The 21,375-nt window shown below is 41.6% G+C and overlaps 1 protein-coding gene across 1 annotated transcript in view; it reads left to right on the forward strand.

Annotated features, from left to right (window-relative positions):
• The window catches only part of KCNB1 (potassium voltage-gated channel subfamily B member 1), a 209,225-nt gene that overhangs the window by 80,614 nt on the left and 107,236 nt on the right, over positions 1-21,375 (forward strand). The gene's annotated exons all lie outside the window — the stretch shown is intronic.

Genomic DNA, 21,375 nt, shown 5'->3' on the forward strand with positions numbered 1-21,375 from the left:
TGCATTTAGGGATTAATAACAAGAATTTTAGTTATAAATTGGGGATGCATCAATTAGAAGTAACGGAAGAGGAGAAGGACCTTGGAGTATTGGTTGATCATAGGATGACTATGAGCTGCCAATGTGATATGGCTGTGAAAAAAGCTAATGCGGTTTTGGGATGCATCAGGAGAGGCATTTCCAGTAGGGATAAGGAGGTTTTAGTACCGTTATACAAGGCACTGGTGGGACCTCACCTAGAATACTGTGTGCAGTTCTGGTCTCCCATGTTTAAAAAGGATGAATTCAAACTGGAGCAGGTACAGAGAAGGGCTACTAGGATGATCCGAGGAATGGAAAACTTGTCTTATGAAAGGAGACTTAAGGAGCTTGGCTTGTTTAGCCTAACTAAAAGAAGGTTGAGGGGAGATATGATTGCTCTCTATAAATATATCAGAGGGATAAATATAGGAGAGGGAGAGGAATTATTTAAGCTCAGCACCAATGTGGACACAAGAACAAATGGGTATAAACTGGCCACCAGGAAGTTTAGACTTGAAATCAGACGAAGGTTTTTAACCATCAGAGGAGTGAAGTTTTGGAATAACCTTCCAAGGGAAGCAGTGGGGGCAAAAGATCTATCTGGTTTTAAGATTCTACTCGATAAGTTTATGGAGGAGATGGTATGATGGGATAATGGGATTTTGGTAAGTAATTGATCTTTAAATATTCAGGGTAAATAGGCCAAATCCCCTGAGATGGGATATTAGATGGATGGGATCTGATTTACTATAGAAAACTCTTTCCTGGGTATCTGGCTGGTGAATCTTGCCCATGTGCTCAGGGTTTGGCTGATTGCCATGTTCGGGAGGGAGTTTTCCTCCAGGGCAGATTGGAGAGGCCTTGGAGGTTTTTTTGCCTTCCTCTGTAGCATGGGCCATGGTTGACTGGAGGGAGGCTTCTCTGCTCCTTGAAGTTTTGAACCATGATTTGAGGACTTCAATAGCTCAGACATGGGTGAGGTTTTTCATAGGAGTGGTGGGTGACATTCTGTGGCCTGCGCTGTGCAGGAGGTCGGACTAGATGATCAGAGTGGTCCCTTCTGACCTTAGTATCTATGAATCTATGAAACTAAGTAATCATGAGATAAGAGGGGTGGTCCTCTTATGGATCAGTAAGATAGGAAACAAAGGGTAGAAATAAATGTCAGTTTTCTCAGTGGAGAGAGGTAAACAGAGGGGTCCCTCAAGGATCTGTAGTAGGATGCTGTGCTATTCAATATATTAATTAATAATCTGGAAAGGGGCATGAACAGTGAAGTGGCAAATTTTGCAGTTGATACAAAATAGTTAAGTCCAAAGCCGACTGTGAAGAGTTACAGGGGGATCACACAAAAATGGGTGACTGGTAGATGAAAAACACCACCAATAAGTGCAAAGTAATGCATATTGGAAAAAAATAATCCCAACTACATACATATAATGATGGTTTTAAATAAACAGTTACCACCCAAGGAAGAGATTTTGGAGTCACCGTGGATAGTTCTCTGAAAACTTAATGTCAATGCACAGCAGTGGGCAAAAGGGCTAACTATTAGGAAAGGAATAGATAGTAAGACAGAAAATATCATAATGTCACTATATCAGCGGTTCTCAAAATTTAGCAACCCAAGGACCCACATTTTGATTTCATTTTTTTTACAGACTCCCAAGCCTCCTGCTCAGCCCCAGGCCTTGCCCACACTCCACCCTTTCCCCCAAGGCCATATGCCACCCCACCTCTTTCTGTCCCCACTCCACCCCTGCCCCTCCTCTTCCCGCCCCCTTCCCTGAGCGCACCTGGTCCCTGCTGCTGCTCCTCCTCCTCCCTCCCAGCACCTCCTGCATGCCATTGAACAGCTATTCCCCAGCATGCAGAAGACACTGGGAGGGGGAGGGAGGAGTTGATCAATGTGCCCTTCCCCTGAGCACGCCCCATCCCCACTCCTCCCTCTCCCTCCCAGGACCTCCTGCACACCACTGAACAGCTGTTCCCTGGTGTGCAGGATACACTGGGAGGGAGGGGGAGGAGTTGATCAGTGGGGCATGCGGACTCCCTGGAGTACCCTCATGGACCCACAGGGTCCCCAATATCCAGTTTGAGAAACACTGTACTATATGAATCCATAGTAGTCCCACACCTTCAACCTGTGTTCAGTTCTGGTGGCCCCATCACAAAAAGCATATAGTGGAACTGGGAAAGGTTCAGAGAAGAGTAGCAAAGATGATCAAGGGTTTGGAACAGTTTCCATATGAGGAGAGACAAAAAAAATATAAGGGCTGTTCAGCATAGAAAATAAATAACTAAGGGGTGACATGGTAGAAGTCTGTGCAATGATGAAGGGTGGGGAGAAAGTGACTAGGGAAGTGTTATTTACCCCTTCACATAACACAAGAACCAGGGGTCACCCAATGAAATTAACAGGCAGCAGGTTTAAAATAAACACGAGGAAGTGCTTCTTCACACACCACAGTCAATCTGTGGAACTCATTTCCATGGGATGTTGTAATGGTGTAACCAGGTTCAAAAAAGAATTAGATAAGTTCATGGAAGATAGGTTGATCAGTGACTATTAGCCAAGATGATCAGAGATGCAACCCCATGTTTGGGGAGACCCTAAACCTCTGACTGCCAGAAGGGGAAGACAGGGGTGGATTTCTCCAACTGCCCTGTTCTGTATACTTCCCTGAAACTCAGACAGGATACTGGGCTAGATGGATCAGCTCTTTGGTTCTTATGTTCTCCTGCTCCTTGAGTTCTTCTTCAGTTCCTGTCCTAAACTGCTATGTAGAGATGCTTGACCTTATTATGAAGTTATGCTCTTCACCTCAGAGGTGGTTGAATTTAATTGCTGGATAAAGTGATTCCTATATATATGATGTATATAACAATGACCATAGTCTGGTTATAGTCTATTCAATTGCTCTGAGATACTTTGTAATGGAAGGTATTATATAACTGTAAGTTATCATCAGGGAAGATAATCAATTACCCAGAATCCATGCCTACTCCTGAATTTTTGATTCATGGTCAAGCACCATCTGTCTCTCTTTCTATTTATTTATCTTCTATACCAGCATTCATCACCACAGTATCTGAGTGCTTGTGACCATGCAATTCTGTGTCTAATATGCAAAATGTGTGGAATTGCTTTAACCTGTGACTAACTACTGTGAGAGATCAGAAACTTGCATAAATTCTACTCTCAATTATGCCAGCACAGTCCTACTGAGTCATGGGGTTGCATCACCATAACTGAGAGTAAAATCTTGCAAGGATCTCGCCCATTGTTATAATTTACCTGAAAGTCTTGTCTATATCTTGCATGGTGACAGGTTTCAGAGTGGTAGCCGTGTTAGTTTGTATCAGCAAAAACAAAGAGGAGTCCTTGTGGCACCTTAGAGACTAACAAATTTATTTGGGCATAAACTTTCGTGGGCTAGAATCCATTTCATCAGATGCATGGAGTGGAAAATACAGGAGCAGGTATAAATTCACAGCACATGAAAGGAGGGGAGTTGCCTTACCAAGTGGGAGGTCAGTCTAATGAGACAATTCAATTAATAGTAGGCTACCAGTGGGAGGAAAAATCACTTTTGCAGTAATAATGAGAGTGGCCAATTTCAAACAGTTGACAAGAAGGTGTGAGTAACAGTAAGGGGAAATTAGTATGGGGGAAATTAGGTTTAGGTTTTGTAATGACCCAACCACTCCCAGTTTTTATTCAGGCCTAATTTGATGGTGTCCAGTTTGCAAATTAATTCTAGTTCTGCAGTTTTACGTTGGAGTCTGTTTTTGAAGTTTTTCGGTTGAAGAATTGCCACTTTTAGGTCTGTTGTTGAGTGACCAGGGAGATTGAAGTGTTCTCCGACTGGTTTTTGAATATTATAATTCCTGATGTCAGATTTGTGTCCACTTATTCTTCTGCGTAGAGACTGTCCGGTTTGGCCAATGTACATGGCAGAGGGGCATTGCTGGCACAAACTCAGAATGAAATTTTTAAAAAGCAACAGCTTTGAAATTTAACTTGCAATAACTATGGGGAGATTTGGGAAAGTGAGCCACTTTATTTTTCTCTATAGAACTGTTCCCTAATTGATCTGACATTGCCCAGTACGTCATGGAGATTTGGTTGGAATTCTCAGAATGTTGGCTGGTCACATGGTGTGCTCTCGTACTATTTTTTCTGCTGTTAAATTGCATTAAAAGAAGCAAAAAACACATTCAGTTTTTTCCGAGTATTACCTTCCTATGTAAGCTATTGCTGTAGCCACCAAGGGGCTTTTATTTGAATGCCAGTAGGAGGATTAAGTTGCCCACGCTATCATGATTGGGACTTTGGCTAACACTGTAAAAAGGTGTGTTTTTACATTGATAGAAACTTGGGATTAGAGCTGGGTGAAATTTTTCGGTGAACAATAAATTTGTCAAAAATGTATTTTTCAGGACACAAACACTATCTGTGAACTTGGGTCAAATTTGGTGAATAGTTTTGGCCCCCAAAAAATGAAAACACAATTTTGGGAAATGTTGCAACAAATGGTTTTGAAAATGTCACTTCAAAATGACACTTTCAAAATTTATTAAATATTCAAGATGAATCGATTTGACATTTTGTTTTGAAAATATCCTTTTGAGTCAACCTGAACTGTTATGGTTTTTCATTTTGACAACAAAAAACAAATTCAGTTTTGGTTCCGAACTAATTGTTTTGTTGTTGTTGTTCTTTTTTTCCATCTCAATAACCAAACCAGCTATTATCTCACTTCTACTCAGAACAGCTCTCTGAATTAAAATCCTAGTGGAAACAAGGCACATGTCGTTTTTTTACCTCAGTGTAGCTAGTTGAGGTCAAGCCTTTACTCTCCACCTGAGGTTGACCTTGACTAGCAACACTGAGGTAAAAACTACCAACGCCTTAGTTATCTCAATGTACAATCCTCTTGGAGACATCTTGAGTTAGTAATCTCAACATAATTCGCACCTCTTTTTGCAGTGAAGACATAACCGAGGAAGAGAAGTATTGATGAGATAATTTCTCTATGAAGGTGTGAAAATATTTGAGAATCTCTGACAAAGGCCATTTATTCGCTTCCAAAAAAGTAGCAAAAACTCACAGTATATTGGGAGTACTAACCAACTAACTACAGTAGCAACAAATGGTTCAAGCTAATGATTCTCTCACAATCTGGTCTCATTCTGGCCTACATAAAATTTTACATTAAAACCTTATGCAGTTAGAGTAGGGGGTGAGTGGGTGTGTATATTTTTAATAAAAGTTTGAGATCCATGAACAATAAACCTTTATTTTAAATCTTGGCCTTAATTGCAAAATTTGTATCTGGATTTTTAAACCCTCAAAGTTCAGGTTTGTTTGAATTTGGAGGCATTGTTCAGCTTTTTTGGAGAGATGGGTCCAGCCACAATATTTGGTCTGGATCAGGGTTCAGATTTTGAAACCCCAAAATTCAGGGTTGGTTCAAGTCCATTTGGGTTTTTTTTGTTTTGCTTTTAATCTTTCCTAATTACTTTAAAGTTATAGAGTTTAGTCTAGTTTTAAAATTTTTCTGTATAACCCTGCACCTGTACAAGTGGTAAAAATATGTTTACGTTCATTAGGAAAACCACTGAACATTCACTCTGGGTATGTCTACACAGCTGCTGGGAAGTGCAATTCCCCACTCAGAGAGATGTGCACACAAGCTGTGCTTGAGCTAGCACCTAAAAGTAAACAGTATAGCCGCCACAGCTCGGGAGGCAGCTCAGTCCTGCCTCACGCCCGGGCTACATATTTGCACAGCTTGCCCGGGCTGCTGCTTATGCTGCTGCAGCAACACTAGGATTTTTTGGCTCAAGCAGAGCTAATGCATGTATGTCTACCTAAAACTGGGAATTACGCTGCACCGCTGCTATGTAGACAAAGCCGATCAGGTCTATCTAGATGCATGACAACAGATCAGAGTTCTGTTACACAGTATGTTTATCTGATGGACTCCAGGCTCGCTCATCCATCCAGCCATCCAAGAAGAGATGGATTTCTCTAGACATTTTTTTTCAGGTTTCAAATCCAACAGTGCCATATTTATTTAATATCTTTTGAGTAGTATCATCATGGTGAAACCAACACGACCCATGTACACTAGGTATCTGTATTCTGTGAAGAAACCAAAGCCTTAAACACAATTGCAGAAAAGAAATCCAAGACGGTAGATGCAATGGATTAGCAAATGAGGTGAACAAGCTGAAATAAACTAAACTAAATAAAACAGGAGCATTCTCCAAGGCTTTAGCACAGTGCATAGGCACTCAATTGAGAGTTACACAATCTGTGTTCAGTTCTTGACTATACTACTGGTCCGCTATGTGACCTTTAGCAAGTCATCTCACCTTTCTGTGTCTCAGTTTCCCTTCTGTAAAATGGACATAAGGAAACTTACCTTCCTCTGTAAAGTGCTGTGTAAACTACAGATGAAAAGTGCTGTGTAATAGCTATATATTATTATTACACAGATCCCACCTTTTGGGTGTTCAGAACACTTTGGCCCTGTGCCTTAACTTCACTTAAGGTGAGCCATGATTATAGTAATATGTACCCCCTCTTTTCTGTTGCAGTACTTACCCAAGGTAGTGATATGAATGGAGATGCTTTAGTTGGACTATGCTCTGTTCAGGTATTTACTAATATCCATCTACTGTGGCGGTGGATCTGTTGACTGATCACCTGATCTGACTGCAGAGCCAAGGTGATGCCTTGGCTTGTGTGACAGAATTGTTTTCAAGAGGGTTTTCCTAACCTCACCAGTGGATGAATTGGCTAGAAGGGGTTTAGCAAATCACTTTTGGTTCAGCTGTTTTCAATGTCTGAATAACTCAACAAAAAAGCCCCAGGGCAAGAAGGGAAATTGTCTCCAGTAGCAAAGGTAGGGAAGAAGCCAAACTGAATCACAGATGCTGTCTTTGTTTTGATGTTTAAATAATTGCTTGGTGAAGACACTGCTTTATAAACAAGTGGTAAACACGCTCCCTGAAATCAAAACATAAAAATTAGGTTTCAGAGTAGCAGCCGTGTTAGTCGGTATTCGCAAAAAGAAAAGGAGGACTTGTGGCACCTTAGAGACTAACAAATTTATTTGAGCATAAGCTTTCATGAGCTACAGCTCACTTCATCCGATGAAGTTCATCCAATGCATCCGATGAAGTGAACTGTAGCTCACGAAAGCTTATGCTTAAATAAATTTGTTAGTCTCTAAGGTGCCACAAGTACTCCTTTTCTTTTTATAAAAATTAGGAATTACAATCTTTCTTCCCTAGAATATCAAAGGACAAAGCTGGAAATATCAAATTTTTTGATATTTTGCAATAACATCCTTTGTCTTTACAATGACTTTTACAATGCATACCTGATGTTATTCCATTCACAATGGGAAAACTATATGTAAAAATATTCAGGTATTTAGCAGATTACATTTGTATGTTTGCTAATTTGCTCTAGTTAAAATATATTTCATGTTCCAAATTAAGCACTTGAAAAATATAGTGTACTTTTCACTTCAACAGTCTCCTGTGGAAAGGTCCTATAGAATTTATTAAAGAATAATATGCTTCCTGAAACCACCCTGTAGAATTATATAGCCGAGATATGTTTCTCTATTGAATCTTGAAGATGGTTTAAAAATTCTGTATAACTATTAAAATCTACAGGTTTGTAGACTAATTCCTATAGAACCCCAATTCATTTCTACAAGTTTCATCCCTATTCACTTGTGAAGGAGTTCTCCACAAGGGGTATGGAATATAATGTGAAAACTGTTGATTCCGATGTTAGTTTCCTCAGGGTCCAAATTTAGAAGGTGCTGAGTACTCTTAGCTGCCCTTGAATTAATGCTCGGTACCATGCAGGGTCAGAACCTAAGAATACATAGACAACTTGTGCTTCAAAATACCTTGTAAACAGAACATGTCAGGTTTTGAGCCACCAATCCCAGCAACCTATGGAATGCCACTTGGAGCTGTCACACAAAGAACCACCTCATGGGTAATCATTTTATGGAGGCAAAAGCCATGTATGTCACACTGGCATAGGTCCGTGGCTTTAACCTAGAGTGTGCATGCACTGTGCACGTGCACCTCTCAGGTGTGATTGACATGGACCTCTGGGGAAATATTTAAGGGTTTTCAGAATCAAAGCAAGTATGTGTGTGGGGGGGAGGAACATAGGGGTCACCAAAGCAATACAGGATTTTCTACCTGCTTGCAAAAGCTGGAAACCAGATTCATTTTACAAAGAGGGTCAATCAAGGTACGATTATCCAACAAGCCATCTGATGGCTACATAGAGCCAAAACTTTTCGTATGAGCAGATGGGGATATGATGAACTCTATTTCTGTAATACTTCATTGCCTCCCTGCACTCTCTTGATTGGTTCTGTTGCCACAGAAACACAGGCCAGGAAATTACCTAACCTCTGAAATCAGCTAGGTTTCTTTCTGCAGCCTAGTTAAGTTCTAGTTCTATCATTCCACTGTGTGTAAATCTTCCTGAGAAGGAAAAGCAGAGCTCATTTTGTGTGTTAGACCATTGGTTATATTATATAATATAGAACCATATTGTAATTTCCATGTAGTTACACAGAGAACAGTTTGGATCCTGAAAACCTGAATACCAGAGCTGGTTGAAAAATTATTGACATAGTCTCCTTCTGAAATTGCAGTTTTGTCAAAATCAAAACCTTCTGTGCAAGGGTATTGGTTTCAGCAAAAATTTCAACAGATAAAAAGTCGAATCATTTAGACTTTCTTGTTTTGTTTTGATAATATTGAAACATTTGTTTTTATAAAATAAAATGTTTTGTTTTTACTTTATCATTTGTTTAATTAAATGTGGTCTTTTATATTAAAATACTAATTTTAAAATTATATTTTATATATTTAATATTATCTTGTTTTGACATTTCCAAAATGAATCAACATTATTGAAACAATGTTTTGATGGTTCCAAATAAAACATTTTTGGAATTTCCATTTCTTAAGTAATTACAAAATTTCAGCTTTTTGTTTAGATTCAGAATGTAAACAGGTTTTGTAAAGGCAATTCAGTTCCTCGCAAAATGGTGATTCCATTTTCTGGCCAGTTCTACTGAATTCCACATAGATGTGGCAGGTACAACAACTGAGTCGAGAATATTGAGATTTTTCTGCTGTGCATAACATTGCTTATCGTTGGAGGGCACGATTACAAGTATGAAATAACAAATGCATGGCCCAGTTTGATGCTTTGGGAGCTATACTTTGCATTCTGTCAGGCATGGTACTAGTTTCCAAACTAACTAAATTATGTCATCATTTCCACTTAGAAAGAGCTGAATCTTTCCCAAGCTGCAGCACCTTCCTCTTCATAAACTCCACTGCCATGGCTTAATTTCACAGCTCATATCAGCGTTGTCCAAGAAAGATGCTGACTGGCTTTTCTATGACTCTCTCCTTGTTCTATTTACTGAAATCAGAGATGACGATTGCCTCTCTGTTTGCGGAGAATATGGATCTGTAATGGGGTCCCTGCAGGGCCCTCCTGGCCCCTGCCCCCGCTGAGCTGAGAAAGTCACACAGAGACCTTGGTGCAGTGCTCACCTAGTGCTTTTATTTACAGGTTGTGTTCCCACCACCTTTCCACCATACACATAGTCTCCTTCTTACACCACCAGCAGGAGAGGGGGGCAAGCTATCTCTCTCTGCTTCCCCTCATTGCCTTTCCTCTAGTGCAGCTTACAGCCTTCTTTCTAGCTCTTCCGCTGGGGCTTTTACCAGCCGCAGCCTGATGAGGTAGCAGCTGTTCCAGCTTCCCCAATCATGGCCAGGTGGTCTACCCAGCTCCAATTCACCTCCCTTAATTGGAGCTGGAGTGACAGAGGGTTGGCTAAGCAGTTTTCTGATTAGCACCCTGTCACACGATCTCATAAAAACCCAGCACCACTTTAAGGCTTGTATGACATGGGGAGGCATGAACCACTGAAGCTGCCGTGACTTTGTAACCCTGCTTGTTCAGTGGAAAATGGAGCAAGAACAGTCACACTAGACTCATGGACCAGGAGGCAGGCCTATTAGATTCTGCTTGTGTGGTTTTGTGTGGCATCAGGGTGGCATGACAGCTGCTGAGCAATTGTTGTTTGCTCATGCTGAGTCCTCTGCATGCAGCAGTGTGTTCAGAGTTACAATTGCCCACATTTCAGTCAGGGAAAGGGATGGTCTTTCTCATGCGAATCCCAGTATTTGGAAATATCAAGAGCCCTCATGTAGATCATCTGCTCTCTGCGAGAAATGGAGGTTACTGTTGGGGCTTCAAAATGAAAACAAACAAATTAATAAAAAAGTTGGACGTGCTGATCTCAGGGACGTGGGTTTAAATTTGAGACTAATGGAGTAGCCACAGATTTGCCTCCTGTAAGGGAGATCAGAGAGCTCCATATCTTTACTTACAACATTCAATGATTTGTCCCAATGTGTTAGGCATGGCTTTGGCTAGCATTCACGTACTTACTTCACATTTCTCCTGGTGTGCTGCTGTTATCTGTATATAATAGTTAGTAATTTTATTAGCAATAATACCTTGGATTAGTAGCCCAAATTCACCCAAGCAGCATTTGGCCCAGTTGGTGACTGAAGGCAAGACACAGGTGTGCTCTACCACTTTTCCATCCCCTGATTCTAGGGTTGCTTGGGTCCAAACCAAGTCCCAGCCAAATAACAGCAGCCCTGAACTTATGCAGTGCTGGGTTACAGCTATCCTACCAGCCAGGGTCCCTGGACCAACCCCTCCTGCCCCCTGCAATGTACCCTACATATTGCAGCCCACCCAGAATGCCTCCTATACCAGGGGTCCCAGCCTTCACATGGTATCTTAGCAACCTTAAGCAGTGCATAAGAGGATTGAATCATAGACCCATATAAGATTAGGGTTGGAAGAGACCTCAGGTGGTCCTCTAGTCAACCTCCTGCTCAAAGCAGGACCAACCCCAACTAAATCATTGAAGAAGGATCCCAGCCTCTAGAATGTTCAAGGCATTATTCATGAAGCAAACCTGCATTTACTTGATTACAAGGCTAACAAAGCAATTAAATATCCTTCCCAATAGCATCTGTGCTGTAATCATAATTTGTGTTTACTGCTGGTTTTCAGCTGGTGGCTAGCTGGGGACTCTCAGCTTAATCTTGCCGTGTGCATTTTATTTTATGGCCAATGGAAATGATAAATAAATGTATAAGCCAAAAAATAAAATAAAATACAGAGTTACATTTTTTGTGCACAATCTTTTATTCTCACCTCTAGGCCACTTACTCTTATCTAAACAAAGCATCCCAGTTGTCCTAACAACTATGTATATTTACACTCCTGATATCTTTTTTGGGTTTCTTCATTTTCCAGCTCAGCTTGTATCACTTTAGAACATAAGATGCTACAAAATATCATGACAATCAATCAAAAGTATTCATTTCATAGTTTGTTCTTCAAGGAAAATTGCAATTCTCTAGCTCTCGGGAGAAAATTTAGGGCCATATTTTCAGAAAATAACTTTAGCATGTACATAGGGGGCTACAAGCATGCAAATTGGACATACACAAAAATGCACTTCTGGAAATCCAGCATGAACTCTATAGCAACAAAGCATTGCAAATAGTAATATAGGCCTTGATCCCGCATTGGGATCCACTTGTGCAGAGTCCTTTTAAACTCAATGGGACGCTGCAATATTGCCGGGGTCTGTGTTAGCAGATCCCCACGCAGAATCAGAGCCTTAGAATATATCTTTTATCTAAAAATAAGTATCTATTATATCATATGTGATGAAGAGTCACTAATTGTAAAATTATTATTCATGTTTGCTGTGCCTTTTTTTTATATAACATTGCTAGCATTGTTCTGATAGTACCTCTATATCTCCAGAGAGGCAATGGGACTGGGAAAACTACAGTGAGTTCCTCTAACCCTGCAGAAATTCATTGCACGGTTTCATACATTACAAATGTATTGTTTCCAAGAAGATTGCAAGATTGTTTGAGCAGATGCGGGTAGCGAACACGTGTCCATTTTGGGTGAACTCACCCTGTTAGGCATTTCTGCTGAAACAGCTGCCTTCAGGTGTTTGTACAATGCTAATTATAGTAAACAGTTTGCAAATCCTATTAACTAGAGTGATTCCATATTATCTGCTGGTTATTAACGTAACCAAACACAGCTGAGTGGTCTAACTAGCTGAAACTGAAATCTACTTGCATAAAGGGAACCTGCTGGAGAAGAGCCAGCTGCTGGTAGAAGTCAAATATAGTCATGGGGAAAAAACTTCCTTTCTAAGCAAGACTTGTTGAGTGATGCACAGGAGGAAGTCACCAAGAGTTTTTATCAATAAAACATGAGTGAGAGCAGAGAGACACTGAGGGGGAAACAGATGGGATCTGCCCGAGCAGAGCAGCAGCGTAGGCCATGGAGGGAGTAAAGTACCATGAAGGACTGTCCTAATACAGAGGCCTCCTAGGATGTGCTTCCCACCAAACTGTGAGAGGGAGGTAATAAAAGCACCCTCTGCAATGCATATGGAGACCCCACCCAAGACTTGGGACTCAAATGCCGATTGCTTTGGAGGTGGCTCAGATCTGGATCTGGATTCTGAATTTACAGGTTGGACCCACGCACATTTTAGTATTATCCTCTTCAGACCTCAAGGACAGGACTCACTTAATCCATTACATAGAGGCAATGTCCCTTTTAATGCACAGGCTGAGTGAGAAATACATAGATAAATGTACGCACTTTTTATGTATTAACATAAGACACCGTAACTGCAACAGGGAGCTGGAGAGATGAGAAATGAGTCTGCCACTTCAGCATCTTTTATAGCAATAGTCAGAGAGAGATTTATCTTCTTGTGGTTAGAATTTTTATTAGCACTGCTTGTTGGCCCTTGGTGTGCTGTGCATGGATGCAGTTTTCTAGGCATTTTGCACAAAAGATAGATGAACTAGACATACAATATGTTACACAGAGGTGATGCCGGTATTTATGCACTGTCAGTAAGTCCCTCAACAGCTAAACTGTGTGGTTTTATAGGACGCATCTACTCATCTTCCCATGATAAAGCATGTGGATGGGGAGGTCTTACGTTGGAAGACCAACAGACTTTGGCTCCTTTTCAGGGTATTGGAGCACCCCCTTTTGGTAAGTGGACCCTGAAGTCCTGTGAAGCAGGCAGCATACAGCCTGGATGGACCAGCATGGTTTTGTGAATGATGCCATACTACCAGATCTGGATTCTAGCCCCGGCTCTCCTAGGAAATGAATTCTGCAAGCCCTCTGCAGACACAACTCCCATTGATTTCAATGAGACTTAAACATGCACTTAAAATTAAGTGTGTACTTAAATGCTTGGCTGAATTGTGGGACTTGCCAAAATGAGTTCAACATGTGTGGGAGAATGGTAGGGAGTTGTAGGTGGAGGAAACCTACTGATAACTCCTGCTGCCCTGTACATGTCACAGTTAAGAGCCCTGTAACAAGCAAGAGCCCTTGCATAACATACACATGTACTATCTATGACAGGTTTCAGAGTAGCAGCCGTGTTAGTCTGTATTCGCAAAAAGAAAAGGAGTACTTGTGGCACCTTAGAGACTAACAAATTTATTAGAGCATAAGCTTTTGTGAGCTACAGCTCACTTCATCGGATGCATTTGGTGGAAAAAACAGAGGAGAGATTTATATACACACACACAGAGAACATGAAACAATGGGTTTATCATACACACTGTAAGGAGAGTGATCACTACACCTCTATTTTCTAGCCCACTATCTCTATCAGAGCTAGCATGGGTATGCCTTCTCCAGCAGGAAATTACACCTCCAGATCAACCTGCAGATGCAACCTTTGTCTTAACACTAGAGATGGGCCTGAGCCCCAAGCCTGGATCTGACATTGCCTTCTACCCCTACTTTGGGACAATTCCAGGTCAGAGCTACATCTGTAATTTGCAGCTCAGGCCTATCCCTAGGTACTGACCTCTAAAATTGACCTTCTTTATTCACATGCTTTGTGGCATATCCAGAGCAGTCTGCTCCTCCCAATCGCTTAGTGGCAATAAGGCCCCTTCATTCCCTAAAGATAAGCTGTATATGTATTTGCAGTGCTACTGTGTATGGCCTTTGGGGAGGGAGGATGCTTCACAGTGGGGAGGAGTTTATGAAGGGATTAAAAATGGTTTGGGCTAAAGGAAATACCTGTTTAAAATAGAACATAGGCTGATCGCTATTAAAAATGTCACCTCACACCTTTGCAGGATGCTAGTTTGAGGTAGCTCCACATGAATCCTGCTATTATTAAGAATAATTCCAGTTTTTCTTTTGGTTATATTAGCATAATCAAACCTAGCAGAGGGTCCAATATGGTTGTAACAGCCCCATAAAGAGCAGAATGGAGCATATTTTGCTTTGACAGTTTCAGTAAAGCAAAACCAGTGTGCAGTGCAGGACAAAAACAGCTTTTTAACTGTCTAAATCCAATTCTCAAGCAATCCTAGAAATGTTGTTTTACAGGAACTTCTGGCTATTGCAGTTAGTTTTTGCATGTAAGGTCCAGATTTTGAAAGGCTCAGTTTTGCCCATGTGCTGCTTTTAATACATGTACAAAAATATGGACAGAACTGTTAATTTGTAGAGTTTTGCACATTTCTGTCAGCTCTGAGGTTCCTAAATATAGCAAAGTCCCACATTAAGAATAACAATGTGCCTAAAGGATGGATGCAGTCTCAGATCATGGTTACAGTGTTTCTCATAGAAGTTGTTCCAACTGTATCCAATTGAATTGGATTCCAGCTTAAAAAATAACAATTTTCTGATTTATTAGGTGTGTTCTTAAGTCCGATGGAGGACTTCTTAATGTTGGAACAAATGTTGTGTATTAGTTTCATAATTAAGATAACTGATCTTTCAGCTTCAAAGTTCTCATAATTCTATCTTGTGGAGAAGGATGCTGTTCTGGAGTATGTAGTTCTATGCAGTGCCTGCAAAGCCATGAGGGAAGTTTAACTATATATAAGATAAAATAGCAATTAGGTCTGAAATATTGTTCCAAATAAGATTGTAATGTCCAGGAAGTAGCCCCACGCCTTCTAGATTCCTAACCAGAATTTTGGAACCACCCCCAGAGAATTCATCCCAGATTTTACAGTGAGCACATTGCAGGCTGGGAGTGTAGTCAGTGCTGTGTAGATGTCCCATGCATTATAGACAAGGGGTAACATTTTCAAAAATGCCTAAATAACTTAGAAGCCTAAGTGCAATTTAAAAGTCAATGAAACTTAGGCTTTATAGTGCCTATGTCAATTTTGAGAATGGGACTTAAGTGAAGTATACCCAGGATCAATAAATCTCCTGTTTATGTGTGGTCTAATGGGTAGAGCAATGACTAGGACCCAGGAGATCTCAGTTCTATTTTTAACTGCTCTGTACCTCAGTTTCCCCCTCTGGGGATAATGATACTGACCTGCTTTATAAAGCACTTTGAGATCTATGGATAAAAAGAACACTCTAAGAATTGGGTATTCTCATTATGTACCTGCAGAGTCTCAGTATTTTCAGTTAAGTAGCTCCTAGAACCTGGTATCTAGGTTAGTTTGGCTTATCCAGAAAGCTCCAGGCTCCTGCACTTCTTTGTGAATGTATCACGATCTCGTTTGAAACAGTGATCATTATCGCTGCATGACTTGTGTGACATTTTTGAACCCTGCAAAGGAAGCAGCCCTCAGATGTTCGGTTCCCTCTGAAGGGGGAATTGGTGTTGATATGACACAATGAAGGCACCTCCAGATAACTACATCCGATTAGATTCTCACAATGTGCCAGTCAAACAAGCTTGAACTGAACATACAGAAGAGCCATTTGTAATTCCAAATGGCACTGATTCTTTCTTTAGAAGCCCATAACCTGTAGTGTTGTTTTCTGCAACTCTTTTGGTCCAGGTACCCCAACTGCTGGCAAACTCCTGGGTTTGAGTTACCATGGATACACTCTGCTGTGATTCACATGAAATACATCACTGCTGTATCTCCAGAGTGGTGAAAGCCTTTCACAGCTGATAATTTTTAAGAGGATGACTCATCGTTAAATATATCATGGCAGCTTCATATTGTTTGCTCTTACTCAGATGCACAATCTGGAAATAGACAGCATTTGTAGGGCCCAGAAGTCAGGTAGCAAGACTTTTATCAAGACATTTTCAGTAGTGAAAGTTGGTACTTGATTTATTGTCTTTTTCCCTCCCTTTAGTGAAGCAAGCTTTGTATTTGACTCAGCCCATTTCTGTATAACTACATCATTATTATTTCCATTGTGGTCATACATAGAGGTCCCAACCAAGGTCAGGGCCTCATTGTGCTAGGTGCTGTACAAACATGTAGTGAGAGACAGCCATTGCCCCAAATAGCTAACTATCTAAATTGACAAGATAGCCAGAGAGTTGGAGGGAAAACAGAGGAACAGTAATTTGCCCACGGTCGCACAGCAGGCCACTGGCAGAGTCAGGAATAGAACCTCGGTCTCCTAACTCCCCAGGTAGTACCCTATCCACTGATCACACTGCCAGTATTTGTTAGTCTTCTTTCCAGAAGCTGGTGAGAAAGGGACCAGATGTGGGAAACTGCCATGTCAGCCTCTTATAACTCCTCCAGGGCCATGTTCTGAAAACTCGCTCACACTGGATAGTTAGTACCTTCCTCCACAAATAGTCCCTCACTGTAGCCAGTGGAAGTCATCAGGTGCGACTCCACACAAATATGGGGATCAAAATCTGGCTATATGGCTGAAGGATCTAGAGGTTGTATTAGCTGTTATGATTCTCCACACACAGAGAGCCACCACGTGCTTTCCGTCTGAATGATTCTTATTTTAGATTAAGCGGAAACAACAAACCAAAAATAAAAGTGAGATCTTTGTGGGAGAGGACAGCATTTCTCCTTTGTAACATGCTCCATCCAGTCTGCCTGCCTCAGAAACTGGCAGCTGCCATCTGCTGAAAACAGGCCCCTAGAGATGTATTTTTAAGGTGCAATTCACCAAAAGCAAACTCATAACAATTCCACTGTTATATATGCCACAGGGGAACTTCCCAGCTGTGGACTCTCAGCTATATAAACCACTTCCACATCCCATTGCAGTACTGTTATAATGCATTATGGATGAACAGCCCTTTGGGATGAGAGTTTTGTGAGCTGGAAAATATAATGGGGCCAAATCCCCCAGTTCATGATCTCCATTCCATATCAAGAATTAAAAAAATCAGGACTCAGGGAAAATATTTTTGAGGGTTACCCCTATACTGCCAGGGTTTGGTCAACATGCTATTAGGAGAACTTGCTGTGTATGTAGAAAACAAGGCAGGAGGCCACTAAGATTTATCTGTTGGTTTAAGAAGAAAACAATAGAAGTAAAATGGGGGCAGAGAAAAGGAATTGGCAGAGTAGATGTCTGGCATGGTAAGAACAGAAGATTGGGGTCAGGACTCATGGAGATCATCCAGGATCATCCTTGGTTAGGGTGTGATCTAGGTTTGAAAACCAGATATGGTTCCTTATAACTTTTTTGTGTGTCTGAGAACCAAGAACCAACTGGATTTTTTTCTGCTCTTTTTTGAATATCTGCCTTTGAGGCAGCTGATCATAGGCACATTTAACCTATGTCCACTGGTATAAAGTAACAAGTTTGCAATGTATGGTCAGTAACCCCACACTTCCATTTCCAATTTAGCAGCAAACACATACAAATATTTGTGAATCCATCAAACCTTAGCCATGAGTGTCCAAGCAGACCCAAGGCCAAACCATAGGAAAGTAGGGTTCAGAAAACCTCAGCATGAAGAAGGTTCCAAAATGGCTGGGCCTGTTTTTCAAGCAGAAATTGTGCATGCAGTGGTATATCTGGAGTTGGATACCTACTCTGCGCATGCCTTTGCAGGTTGGAAATTCCCCCAGACACACATGATAGTTTGCATGTGCACAGAAGGTGCATAATTCCTGACTGAAAACCAAGGATAAAATTTTCAAAAGCTCTTAAGTGTTTTAGGAGCCTAAGTCCAATTTTCAAAAGTGATCTACACATTTAGGGCCAGATTGTTAAAGGTATTTAGGTACCCTAAGACATAGTTACATGCCTAGTGGGATTTCCTAAAGTGCCTTGGTGCCTAACTCCCAATGCACCTGTTTCCCATATGTTGCCATTTCTGGAGATGGGGAAACACCTATACACAGAAAATGAAATAGATTTTCTCTTTTTGGAACAGCAAGGGAGAATCTGGCAGAAAAACTCCAGCATCTTTTTTTTAATGAAATGGGCCCACATCAAACAACTTCTTGCATTCAAAAAGTAACCTGAAAAAAAATAGGACTGCAGATTCTTGACTCCAGGCCAAAATAAATCTCAGTGACTCCTAAGATGAGCCTGTCTCCACTGTCCCTAAAAGCCCAAGACATACATTTAATGCATAATTAAAGTGAGATTTTAGCATACATTAGAATCTACAGTTGTACAAAGTACAAATGGAAATTTCCAAACAAGACTTTTGATTACCAAAGCCATTTCAAGTGAAGGAAATAATAGAATTTTGGAGACCTCCGAGCCATCAGTGAGGAATTTCTGGAGTGACTGATTGCTTTGGCTGCATTATTCTTCAGTTCAGTTCGGCAGTATCTCTCAGGTGTAGTGTAACATTTGGGGCCCAGTTTTAAAGGGGGATCTGCAAATGTACAGTGGAGGCATCCAATCTAGCTCTCCCTTGGTACAGAGGGAAGGAAATGCAAGGTGACGGACCCTTGAGTCTGAAATGGGGAAGAAGATGGGATAGAAGGTGGATGAAGGGCGAGCAGTTGTTAATTGCAAGATAATGGAGTGGTGTGTGGGAATGAATTATGATTGTATAGGTGGTCCACAATGGAATTTAGTGGTTCACTGCAATTCTTTTATAGGTTGGCATGGACTCAGAGCATGGGATGAGTGCTCCTAGTATGAATGTTTAAAAATCAAAATAGAAATTATGCTGTAGGGAACATGACAGCACTAGCCGAAGAATGGGTTAGATGACATGATGGGGCTTTTCCATCACTATTTGCTATCGTTTAGTGATTGTGGGCATGCAGATAGGAGTAGGGTTGCGTGAAAAGCAGTGGAGGTTTTAGGATGCTAAGTAAGAAGGCCTTGGGAAATATGGCCTCAAAAAGAAGAGATATTACAAATGACTCAATGGCACTACCTTCAGAGTCTTCTGTGCCATATGATCCACGAAATGAAAGTGATAATGCTTGATCTCTACATGGAGTGTCTTGCCGTCCCATCCATTGCTGGTGCAGCTTCTAAAGGTGGTAGCATATAGAGAAAAAGTAGCTACTGTATTAATAATACTGAAAACTTACATAGCACTTTTCATCTCTACATCTCAAAACACTTTACAAAGATGGGCATCATTATCCCCATGTTACAGATGGGGAAACCGAGGCATAGATACATCAAGTGATTTGCCCAGAGTCACAGAGCGAGTCAGTAGGCGATCCAGAACAGAATCCTAGTCTCTGGGCTCCTGGTAAGATGACTCTATCCATTGGACCATGCTGCTGAGAAGAGTAAGATTCATTTTGGCATGACTTATGTTCAGTTCACGTGCTATAACCATGGCGGAAGAAAAAACAAAGGGGCACAGTTGGTGCATAGCTGCCAGTGGAGTGACACAAAAAGTATCTGTTTTTGGCACAGGCAGCCACAGCACTGCTATTTGCTGTAGTGCTTCTCAAGCTGCAAACCACTGACCTCCTGGAGGAGGGAGGCGTTTCTCTGAGGGGAATTAGAACTAACTTTTTAGTCATTCCCGGGGGCAGCCACTGTTGTTTGATTTAGCTGGGCTGATCCCATGCCCCGCACGCATGCAGTGGTCCCATTGATTTCAGGGGGATGTCCCTGCTTAGGAACACAAGACTGGGCCCTAAGAGTGTGCAATACAATTAATGCTAATTTTTTAAAATCCATTTTCTGCAAAAATTATAGCCAGAGATGTGTCTGAAGAGCTCGAGGAACAAATATGGGAGAAAACAGGAATGGCAGGGCCACAAAAGCTAAGAATTTGCCATCAGACTGTCTGTTTGGAATTGCTTTATTTTCTCTTGAGCTCTGTCTTTGCAGCTTGGAGAATTACTGGCCATCTATAGGATACCATCACACAAACCACATTCCCCTGGCACAGTCTCAGTTACCTGCAGTGTTGCAAGTAATAGGAGATAGAGCTTTTCTGCTATTTGAACCAAGTTATTCTAGTCTCCAGAACGTGTGTGTATTTGTGCAAGGCAGGCTGTAAATATGCACTTGGGGATAGAACACAGTGGGAAGGTGGCTAAATAAGTAATGCAAACCCACAAACCCATCCACCCACAAACCCATCCACCTACAGAGCCACTGCTTGATGTGCGTGACCAGCTGAATGGGGAAGAGCTGGGAGAACAAAAGCTTTACATGGCATGTTCTTTTCTCAGGGCAGGGCCTCCCTCCATGATGCAGATTGGTTTGCATTGCTGCTCTGAGGAGCAGTAATACCCATCCTGATGCCACTGCACCAAGCAGAAAGCATAAGCATAGGATCGGCAATGAGCTCACCAGTTGCTGCAAGGCACCTTTGTGAGCCATGCCTGCATTGTCATGTGGAAAGGGGCCGGGAGCAGCATCAATCCTGTGAGGACCCCTCTGTGGCCTGAGATCCCTGGGGTCTTCTTTTCACTTCCATTCCTGCTATCCTATACTGGATTTGTAGGCCCAACTCACATACTGCAGAGAACCTGCCCGATGCTAGGGAGCAGTGCAGCAACCCTCTGGTTTTCCAAAGGAAGAACATTTCTGGAGCACAGCGCTCCCCTTAAACACAGTTTTATATGGGAGAGGACACACCCATCCCAGTGTGCCTGCCTGATCTTCTGGGCTTGCTTATCTTCCTCTTTTTTTGTTGCTTTTTACAGCACTTACAGGTCCCCTCCCGGCCTCCGCCTGGCTAAGCAGTGGGGATGGAATCCCCCTGTGATGTCCCCTGGGCTGCTGAAAGTGCTTTGCACTTTGCTGTGGTTCTCCTGCACACACTTATCTTATTCCAACAAAGTCACACTCAGAAGGAATATTTTCTTCAGCTCTAATACCCAGTGAGTTTTCAATTTGTAATCCTCATTTGTCTGCTTCTGCGAGAGCAGCTATGGATGGATGAGGAGAAGGATAACACACTTTGCATGAATGCCTCACTAACACCATGGGCGTAGCTCTTTTCCCTCTATTGGAGGCTCTCACTGGGGGACTTCAGT

This window comes from Dermochelys coriacea, chromosome 13 (assembly GCF_009764565.3).
Source record: "Dermochelys coriacea isolate rDerCor1 chromosome 13, rDerCor1.pri.v4, whole genome shotgun sequence".
NCBI classification, from domain to species: Eukaryota; Metazoa; Chordata; order Testudines; family Dermochelyidae; genus Dermochelys; species Dermochelys coriacea.